The sequence below is a fragment of the Leuciscus leuciscus genome, assembly GCF_965113295.1.
Source record: "Leuciscus leuciscus genome assembly, chromosome: 5".
In the NCBI taxonomy this organism is placed as follows: Eukaryota; Metazoa; Chordata; class Actinopteri; order Cypriniformes; family Leuciscidae; genus Leuciscus; species Leuciscus leuciscus.
This window is the reverse complement of record NC_138729.1, coordinates 28,462,265-28,472,881: the sequence shown is the minus strand read 5'-3', so window position 1 is coordinate 28,472,881 and position 10,617 is coordinate 28,462,265. Positions and strand designations below refer to the sequence as shown.

General features: G+C 39.0%; 1 protein-coding gene across 1 annotated transcript in view; it reads left to right on the top strand.

Moving 5' to 3' along the window:
* The first annotated feature begins 2,374 nt into the window (after positions 1–2,374).
* Positions 2,375–10,617, top strand: part of sptbn2 (spectrin, beta, non-erythrocytic 2) — a 98,969-nt gene continuing 90,726 nt past the window's right edge. Inside the window, exon 1 of the mRNA XM_082169113.1 lies at positions 2,375–2,704. The gene's annotated coding sequence lies outside the window, so the exon portion shown is untranslated. The remainder of the gene's footprint in view (positions 2,705–10,617) is intronic.

Here is a 10,617-nt window from a genome sequence, read left to right as displayed (position 1 = left end):
AACCGACGCTCCATGTACGGTCGGTACCGCCGCTGCACACGGGAATTGTCACAGATCGCTCGAATAATAGCTTGCCTCCGGCGCATGTAGGCAGTTATAGCATTGTAAAATGCAGAATTTACTTGCACAACAGCTGCTAGCAAAGCTATACGCCATGACTGATGATACCCAATCATAGAGCCGAGCGTGAGCCTCTACTACGTCATCGTTTCTAAAGTCCTCCGTTTTGACCCGTCCACACTAAAACGCCCTCCGGAGATTCAAAACGAAAAACGGGTCAGCAGCGTTTCTAAACTTCTCCGTTTTGGGTCTCCGTTTTTGCCGTTTAAGTGTGGACGGGAGGTGCAAACGTAGCAAAAGGTCTCCGTTTTTAAACGAAAACGCAGTAGTGTGGACGGGGCCTCAGTCTCGTCCTGCTCGCCACAGTAAACATAATGAATGGCGACTGTAGAACGCAAAAGCCGAATCCCGGACATTTTGGGCGATCTCGAAATACCGGGCAAACTCGTCACAGAGCCTCACTACTAGCCTAGCCTTCTTGTTTTCAACTGCGCTCTCTAACCGGTAGGCGTGGCTTGGGAGTGGCCTCCTAGGGCAGCGAAGCAAGTGCATTCTGGGAGTTGTTGTCTTTCATCCACATAAGCCAAAAATACATTTTCTGGCTTTTCTCAGTCTAGAAAGCTCCAAATTCAATACACATTCATCTACAGAGGTGAAGTATCCCTTTAAGTAAATCAAGGAGTGAATTACTCACCCACTGCTTTAAAACAGATATCTATTGGACATGATTGAAGTTTAACACACAATAGCAGGCTCACAAACACTTCATATTTAGTAAATCTTACTGAAAATGGCCAAATAAGCAGTTTATATTCTAAAATCTGTTTAAGTTTTGTCCTTTGTAAATTAAGGGTATGTTACAAAAATGTACTAAAAACAGACGACAACATTGTCAAAACTATCCCAGTTCACACGGATCTGCGAAATTTAACTTAAAAAGGCGATGGCAATGTCCCTTTGTCAAGAAACACGTAGGCTAATACGCAAGCATATGACGTCACCATTTTCACAAATTCACGTTTTTGTTGTTTACATGGAGACGGTAAAAGCATAGTTTTCAAAACCTTGCACTTTGAAACCCATTTTCAAAAGCTTGCGTTTTCAGGCCCCCAAAACGGCGTTGTTGTGTAAATGAACAGGGCAACAGACAAAAACACATAAAAAGTTTTCCGATTTCAGTTAAAAATGGTGTTGTGTAAAACATACCCTAAATAACATTTGGATGTAAATGGTCCTCTTCCTGACATAAATGCAAGAGCCACTACAACGGAGCGTCCAGCGGATCAACTTTATGAGATTGCCCGGATCTGGAGTCATCAAGCACGCAGGCATCAGCATCTTCATCTGACTTTATTTTGGTTGGGTCCAGATTTCTTTGCAGTTGTTGAATGTTGTAAAAACAAAAAACAAACAAAAAAACAGCTGAATATCCATTCACGCCACACAAGAGGCAAGCAATATATACCATGGCTATTATCTGCCAAAATGCAGATTCATCACAGGACAACTTCGAGATTGGGGTAGGCGTTAGGAAGTTTGATTTGATTTGATTGATTAATGTATTACAGAATAATTTTAAAATCCTTAAAATAACTACATTATATACTTTTTTTTGTTGCTGAAATATTATTAATGAAAATAATATTTAGTAAAATCTTTCAGTCGTGGGGGTGGGTGAGAATGTTATTCCTTTTCCATGTTAATCAAATATGTAAGAAGTAAATAAAAAATTTAAAAAAGTAAAATTTTTCAAAAGTTACATATGGGCCATACGGGTGTACATTTTGGCAGTGACCCTACAAAGGGCCCAGTGGCCCTTGGATCCAGTCTTTGGGTATACACTGTGGACCAATGTTAAAGCATACCATACATGACAGATTGGACTATTAAATAATATAATATTTACTAGAGAAACAGCCAAAAATTACATTGTCACACATAGCTACAAATTTGCTTATCTCATTCTCTATATCTAATTTGCATAATGGTGGCAAATATCCATCCCTTCACTGGCACAATTTTGGTTTTAAAAACCCCATAGGCTTTACGGACACTGTATTTACGAGAGAAAAGGACAGCAAAATTAATTCGCTCCTTGTTGTACGTCCGTGGGCGCGAAATGCGTTAAACATACTAATCAGATGTGTCCCGCTCACTCGCGCTGCTGTCTCTCGTGTGTAGGCGCTCGCGCTGTATGTATGAGCGTGATGATGCGACTGGGCCCCCGCAACCCCCCCTCGATCATTCATTCTTTCGTCTATCAGTAGGACTAAAGAAAGACGAGAGCGACACGCCGGAGGTCGCGTGGACACCAAGGCTGTATGACAATTACCAAGGAATTTTTTTTTTTAAATCGAAGAGAACTGAAATAACGGTTTGAAATCGGCGTGGTTACCTGAGCTCACCGTCACGCGAGGGAGTCGCTTTATGTTTCATAACCGCCCGCGCTGCTCGGGCTGATAAAATACCCACACTCACACAAGGATGCGGATTTAAAGGAAAAACTATCGAGTTATCTGGCTTTTAAACGGGAGAAACACAGAAACAGAAGCACCTATATGATCTGGACGAAACCAATCCGCTTTGTCTTCGCTCAAGAGAAACGTTGAGATTCGGTGGATTTGAAAATACAGCCACGCCATCGGTAAGTCTGCGTATCTGTAACGGTCTGTTCATTTAGAGATTAAGCTTTAGTCAACACGAAATCATAATGGCCACCACATATTATACGGTTGTCAAAATTGTGAGGTAATATAATGCTCAGTTATCTCACACTGGCCCCGTGTGTGAGTGAGCGTGAATGACCATGCTGCTCGCCTTTTGTTTCGGCGTGTGTCTGTGCGTCCACCGCGCACATTCACTCCTGCCCAGACTACCATGTGATTGTGAGCTTTCCACCCAAACATTACGGTTCAACACACTAATGTGAGGGATATCTGTACGAGTGGAGGCTATCTGGCGTTTTAAATGCAATGTGATGTGATGTAGCTCGCATCTCGGGCTTCTTGCATGCTATATCTACTGTGTTATTTTGATTTGTCATAGGCGGTGGAGGGGGATGCATGGCCTCGCTAGCTGTTGCTCTGTCTGAATCCAACACTAGAAAAAGAATCACCACGATATTGCCGAATTATCATGGAAGGAGAGGACAGGTAGCTACTAAACCTAATGCACTTAAGTGTTCTGCACAACAACCTTTAATGCCAGTGTATTGGACGTATATCTTTGGCAGATTAGAGCGTTTAAAGGTTGAATTAAATCGGACATGGCAATGCATGCTTTATAAATAGTGTGATTGGGCGAGAACACAGGATTTGATGACATTAACGCAGCATGCGGCGGAGGATGGAGGGGGATTACAGCCGGATCTACGGTCAGCGCTCGTGCTGCTGTTGACCGTCAGTGTCTCTTTCAGTTGGACAGGCTCTCATCTCCTCTGGATGGGGATTTCGAGGCGCTACATGGTATCCCTGCTGTTTTGAGCACATTTGATTTATTTTTAGTCCCTCTACTGGACTTTTGAGTCATTTTTCAGGTAACATGACAAAATATTCCTCCAATTGAGCAGCAGCTAAATGTTTGTTGAAGTTCTCTCCCTGTTCTTTCTTCCACGCTAAACTGGTTGAGTACGAAATGTACTTTCTGTATCATGTTCTGGTCAAACAGTACATTTGGGAAATGTTGAAATATGGTTCTTATGTAATCACTCACATTAGGCCTTTAGCTTTTGATAAAAAGGGAAGTATTGCTTTAGTCTCTGTGTGGAAATATTGGTTTAAATCCCATTTGTCTTTTTAGGATGTGCAAGGATAGGTAGGTCTTCAAGTGGCCCTTGCATCTCTCTCTCTCTCTCTCTCTCTCTCTCTCTCTCTCTCTCTCTCTCTCTCTCTCTCTCTCTCTCTCTCTCTCTCTCTCTCTCTCACACACATGCTGACCTCATTAATTATTAGCTTATCATTAGATATTCCCACAATGCAGTTGTGCCTGTTAGGTACTGAAATTACTAGGGCTGCTTTTGCTAAATATGAAACGTGATAAAGTTCAAACCTTTAAGTAAGAGTTCACCCAAAAATGAAAGATCTGTGTAGTTCCAAAACTGTATGATTTTTCTTCTGCAGAACTCAATAGAAGACATTTAAAAAATATTTGGTAAACAAACAGATTTGGTTGCCAGTGACATCCATTTTATGGACAAAAAATATTTCTCCAAATATTTTCTTGTTCCAACAAAGAAAGTAATACAGGTTTGGAACATCATGACAGCGAGTAAATTATGACAATTTTATTTTTGTGTGAACTATCTCTTTAACATTTCATAGTTTTGCTCTGAATATATCAAAGGTAATATAACAAATAAATAAATAAAAGCACATGGGAATAGGAGCTCTCAGGTTGATCAGTGTGTGCAAAAACTACAAACTAGCAAGGTTGCCCATAATCTGCTGCCAACAGGAAGTTCTTTAAAAGAACACGACTCCGACATGTTTCATTTGAGCCCAAAGTGAAGCCAGAACTTAGTTATGTTTTCTATTTGTACCTGGACTGATCTCTCTTGGTCTACATTTCATCCACCTGTTTATTTTTTTGAACCTAGTCAATTTGAGGATTGTAAAATTGTAATGCAATGTAATATAAAATATATTACAAAGAAATGCTTGTTATGCATTTATTTTGATATAGAACTGAAGGAAGATCAGTAGTTTTTAGTGTGCTTCTCATTTTAAATCTGGAAAGATGCGATCAACTAATCCTGTTCTCAATATTTGACCTTATATTTTTATATTAAAACAGTACAAATATTTAGAAATGTGCAAATGGGTCATTCCTGTTTTGAAGTACATTTTGAACTCTTGATTTTTTTTGTGCTGCCCCAGGAATTGCTAAGATCTTGAACCCCATAGATTGGCATGGATGGATGGGCAGATTGAAAGATAAATACATAGTTGGATACATACTAGCTGACAGATGGACAGACAGATCTGCTCAGATGTACTAATGAATCATTGGCTGGAAGTGGCTGTGTTTGCCGGTTTGATGAATGGATGAAGAGATAAATGGATGGATGCATCCGTGTGGTGGCAAAGATGAGAGGAATGCGACATTGGCCCCCTAGAGTGCTGACGATCTAAATCCCCCCCATACTCCCCTGTCTGTATGTTTCTGTGAGTGAGACCACTATTGTCTCGACGCACAGGGTGCTGTGTTTCTGTAAGCCAAGTCATCATTACCACTGCCGGTGCTTTTGTTTCCACTAACGCCCCTACATTCCTACCCACCGCCACACTAGAGCACGGAGAGCTGAGATGGGCATGGAGATTATATGATCAGCATTTAGGGTTAGTGTGACTGTGAAAGTTTAAAGTCGTAAAGCTTCATGATTTGTTTGTTATTATTGATATGGTGCTGGGTACTCTGTCAGAGCAGGGTAAAGGGGAGGCTTTTTTCCAATGTAAAATCAGCTGGAGAGCTGCCCACACATCCCTTAGTGTCTCCGTTTGCTTGGAGGAAATGCTTTTAAGTGATACCTGCCACAAAACCTGATTCCTGTGTCAGGGATATTTTAGTCACTCTAATCTACTTTATCTTGCAAGGATTTTAACTGTAGCAATTTTGCAAGGATACATTTTGGCATGTTCAATAAGTGCAGTAAATATGATATTTGGGTCTCACTATGCAGTGCAACTAACTGGGTGGATCTGACTGGTTGACAATCATGGCCATTAGAAGTTTAGGTGTTCAACTAATAGCAACAACGTAGCAAATGAACAGCCAATTGCACATATGTTTTTGCAGTACTTAGCTTTTAATTTCGATGTGGTTGATGGCCTTTTACACATCTCAAATTGATATTGCTTGGCAGAAATGAAACCCGTTTCTTGCTGGAAAAGAAAGCACTATTATGAGTGCTTCTTCATAGCATGTAAGGTTTTTCGTTTTAGAGGTCTTGGAGCAGATTTTTACTTCAAAATGTCTAATAAAGCACACAGAGTATTACTTGAATCATTCATTTAATTTTTATTCACAATCAAAAACTATTATCTTCAACTATAATATAACATTATGCCATTTTGGAACGCAGGGACGTCACCATGTGAAAAAAAAAAATGCTGTGTATTTTAAGCTATTTGAGTTGCCGTAGTTTGCTGTAGGTCTCAAGTAGGACTACACGATTAATTTAAAATAATCCGCACACGATCTGGCAAAGAACATGAAAAGGACATACTGCTTGAAAATGGACAGCAAGCAAGCCTCTTGAAAGCTGTGCAACACCACCGTTCCCTTTTGGATTAATTGATTGCTATTCAAATTAAGTGCCAAGTAGATTATCACAAGGTAAGACTTGGCTATATTGTTACTGTTTGTTGTTTTTATAACAGCACCTTTTCAATTGGTGATGAATATGCGTGCCTTCAGATGCTTCACGCGTTTATAAAATAACACTGACTTGCTGTGTTTGTTGCAGCACATGTTGATCAAGAATGAATGAATTAATAGTAAAAGGTTGCGTTTCTTCCTGTCATGTGGAGTAAAGAGAGAACGTAATCGGGAATGCCGTACCAAAATAACTTGTTTTTCACGAGTCTTAAGTCAAACCTCGAGTCACTTGTTCACGGGTCCAAGTCAAGTCACAATTCTTTCTCTGCGTCCCAATTCGCCTACTTGTACTACGCCCTAAAAGCATGTACCGTATTTTTCGGACTATAAGTCGCACTTTTTTTCATAGTTTGGCTGGTCCTGCGACTTATAGTCAGGTGCGACTTATATCAAAATTAATTCAGACTGAGATGAACCATGAAAAAACATTACCGTCTACAGCCGCGAGAGGGCACTCTAGTTGGCGGAGTTGTTCAGAAGCGACACCAAGGATGAAGAAAATGATGTGGAATGAGATCGCGGGAGCTTGGTGAACTTGTTTACTGGTAACTTGCTTGTTGGACTCGCTGGTTTATGTTAATTTAGCCTATTCAGCCTCCCAGGTATATGTTCTTTATGCTATTGTGTAGCTGAATAACTGTTAATGTGTTGCGTTAACATACCGGACACCTATTCAGCCTGTTGTTCTGTGTGCTACTGTGTAGTTGAATAACTTGCCTTTCCAGATTAAATGTCTGTTCTTGGTCTTGGATTTTGTGAAATAAATTTCTAAATAAATGCGACTTATAGTCCAGTGCGTCTTATATATGTTTTTTTCCTCTTCATGACGCATTTTTTGACTGATGCAACTTATACTCCGGAGCGACTTATAGTCCGGAAAATACGGTATTCTTTTTGTGAAGTATACTTTTGAGTGTGTAGTAGGGATGTCAACGATTAATCGACGATCGATTAATTGTCGATAATACATTTAATCGATACAACTTATCGATCATCGATTAAGCAGGTCTTCATGCGCGTGGGCGCTGCTCAACCGCGAAACATGTAAAGCGAGCGCGCCGAAGTTATGTTTGGGACCATTTTACACCTTCATCATGACTATAAGTTTGTGTGTGCATTCGCAGCCTTTTGTTTTGTGCAAATGTAAGTTGTAATACTGTTTATTTTCTGTAGGCCTATCTATATCTGATTTATCTCATATTGGATGCATTTGGTTAAGAATGAACTCTGTAGTAAAGCGTCAGCTTCAGCGCGCGCAGCTCAAACGGCAGTGCACGACTAAATAATGACTATTGGGACTGTAATATTACATAACATTATAAAGAGAACAATATTGTAATAAAACATTGTGAATTATTTGGGTTTAGTTGCCGTGTCGCGTTGCTCCAGGAAGAGCGCGTCCACAACATGAGTAGTTCTGAATGAATGGCACGTAACTTAGTTCAAGTTCACTTGTGCATGAATTTGCGTCATTTTGTGCAGATATAATTTGTAATATTATGTTTATTTTGAATATATCTGATTAATCTCATATAGGATGCGTTTCTTTTAGATAAATAACGTGCTAGCAAAGTGCTCCAGTTTAACGGTAGCAGATTCATTCAGCGCGTCCACAACAGTCACACATTCTAAGCGCATATGAGGCGGCGTTGGTGACACGTTGTATTAGTAGTAGTTATATTTGATTATTAAATAATTAATTTAATTATCAATCACATCGAAACATTTTACAATCCTACTAGCCCTTTTATTTATATTTAAAACCATTCTAATTGATTTGGTGAGGAACATAGCGTTTTGAGCAGCATTTGCAGACCCTGTCATGCTGTCATAGCCACTGCAGTAGACGCATATCGCAGTATTAAGGCTAACGATTAATCGATTAATTGATCGTTAATTTAAACGACGATCGATCATGGGAATTTGTGAAAATTGACATCCCTAGTGTGTAGCAAAAGAGTATAAGCTTTGGGACATACTGTCTATCACGTCATTCAATTGCGTCTTTAACAATTGCGCTCTGTCGCATCCTGACACACATCCTGTCACCGTAAACTGGCCTGTCAATCATCTTGTCACAGTTATAATCTTTCACATTTTATTTAATTTCCTACCGTATCGGAGAGAAATGCAGTAGCACGTTGATCAAGTCGTGGGTCTTGCATGTGGAGAACTTCCTCATATTAATGCATGATGATGCATTTAAAAGTAAATGGCCAAACGTATCTTTATAAAAGTCCACATTGTTATTGCAGATGAAATATAAGGATAACATTTAAATAGATATTTTTTATTAGGTTAAACTTTTATTAGTCACTCAAACCTTTATCTAAACCTCTCACCGTTGGTCGAGCATATCTGCCATGTGTTGTAGGTTTTTTTTTAAACACTTTTTACTTGTTTGTCGTTCTGAACTGAATCCTCCTCCAAAGTGCAATAGGTTGTGGGCAATATTAGCCTTTAAAGTGTGCATGGATCCAAAATCTACCAGAAATAGTAGACCATCCAGGGACTTCTCTTTTCAACATACTATGCTTTGGGACACACTTATTTTAATCTCACATACTATTTAGGATGGATAGTATGGACATGGGAATGCAGGATTATTTATTTATTTATTTTTTGCGACTTAAGTGTTACTCGAGTCCAAGTCACAGACTCGAGTTTCCATCTCTGCAGAGAGAGGTTGGTTATATTGTTAGATGTATGTGATCTTTTTCACACTTTGCCCAGGAGTACCACAGGATCACTTTAATTTGACAATTGCATGATTCCAAATATGTGGCAGAACATGTTATCATACAAAACAATACAACATTGCTACATCGTCTTCTGTAGTCATCATTCTTTGCGGCCACACATTTAAACTTGTACAAAACTTTTTCAAATTGAAAATTTAGGAACAGTGTGAAAGCATAAATAACTGGGTTCTTTTTCACTCAAATTTACATATAGTTCATGTACAAATAATTTATTTCTCATTATGATGGTTTTTCCACATTGTAGTTGAATCAAATACAATTAAAAATAATTCTCATGATATCAGTGGCTTAGAAAATGCTTTTTTGTTTACCCATACCATGAAAGGCCTGTATCACAGCCACACCATCTACTGCATGCAGACAACTGTCAGTATAAAGTCAAAAGACCACTGGGACATATAAGTGAAATGTAAAAAAATAAAATGACTGAATACACATTTAATGGTTAATCTTCCCCTTCAGCACTAAACTGTACCAGGCCAAGGTTTAGTGTTAATTAGAGGGATGGGTCTCTTGTGTACAGTTTGTTTGAAGAATAATTGAAATGCAGGCAGTATAACTTATGATTAGCATGCTTATAAATATAGCTGTGAAGTCATACAGTAAGCAAAGTAAAGTCATACAGTAAGCAAAGTAAATGTAATTTACTCAATAAATGCTAGTCATTACCAATAAGGCATTATTTTGATCTGTTACCATATGAACAGTAGCATTTAATCATGCAGATGCTACTTTTCTTCAAAGCAACTATATACTTCTACATTATCAGTAACAAAAAATGTTACGCTTCGTGTCGGGTCCTGACCACCCCGTCTGGGTTTATTCTGTGATAACAACAGGCTGGATGTACATTATCCCTTACTTATCTCATATAGGATACATTTGGTTAAGAATTAACGCGGTAGTAAAACGTGCCAGTGGTCAGCTTCAGCTTCAGTGCATGCAGCGCAAACAGAAATGCTCAATCACATCGACTCATTTTACAGTCTTACTAGCCCATTATTTACAATAAAAATCCTTCTCATTCATTTGGTGAGAAACATAGTGTTTTGAGCAGCATTTGCATACCCTGTCATGCTGTTGGCTGTATAAAGCATAATCGATTAATTGATCGTTCATTTATACGACGAGGATCATGAGAATTTGTGTAAATTGACATCCCTAAATCAGTGCCATGAAACTCACAAATAATTTTTTTCCGTATGACTCGTTGTAGCCGGGTAACTTTTTATCTTGTAGTCATTTTGTGTCTAGTATTCATCAGATGCTCCCTGAATGTCTAAAGCCAGGTGCACACCGTACAATTTTTGCTGTCGTATGAGCTTGCAGGCGATCCTCTGATCATATGAGAGGAATTAGGAGTCGAGCTGAGTACCTTAAAAGTACCTCCCAATAATATTTTTTTTTTTTTTTTTTAAAT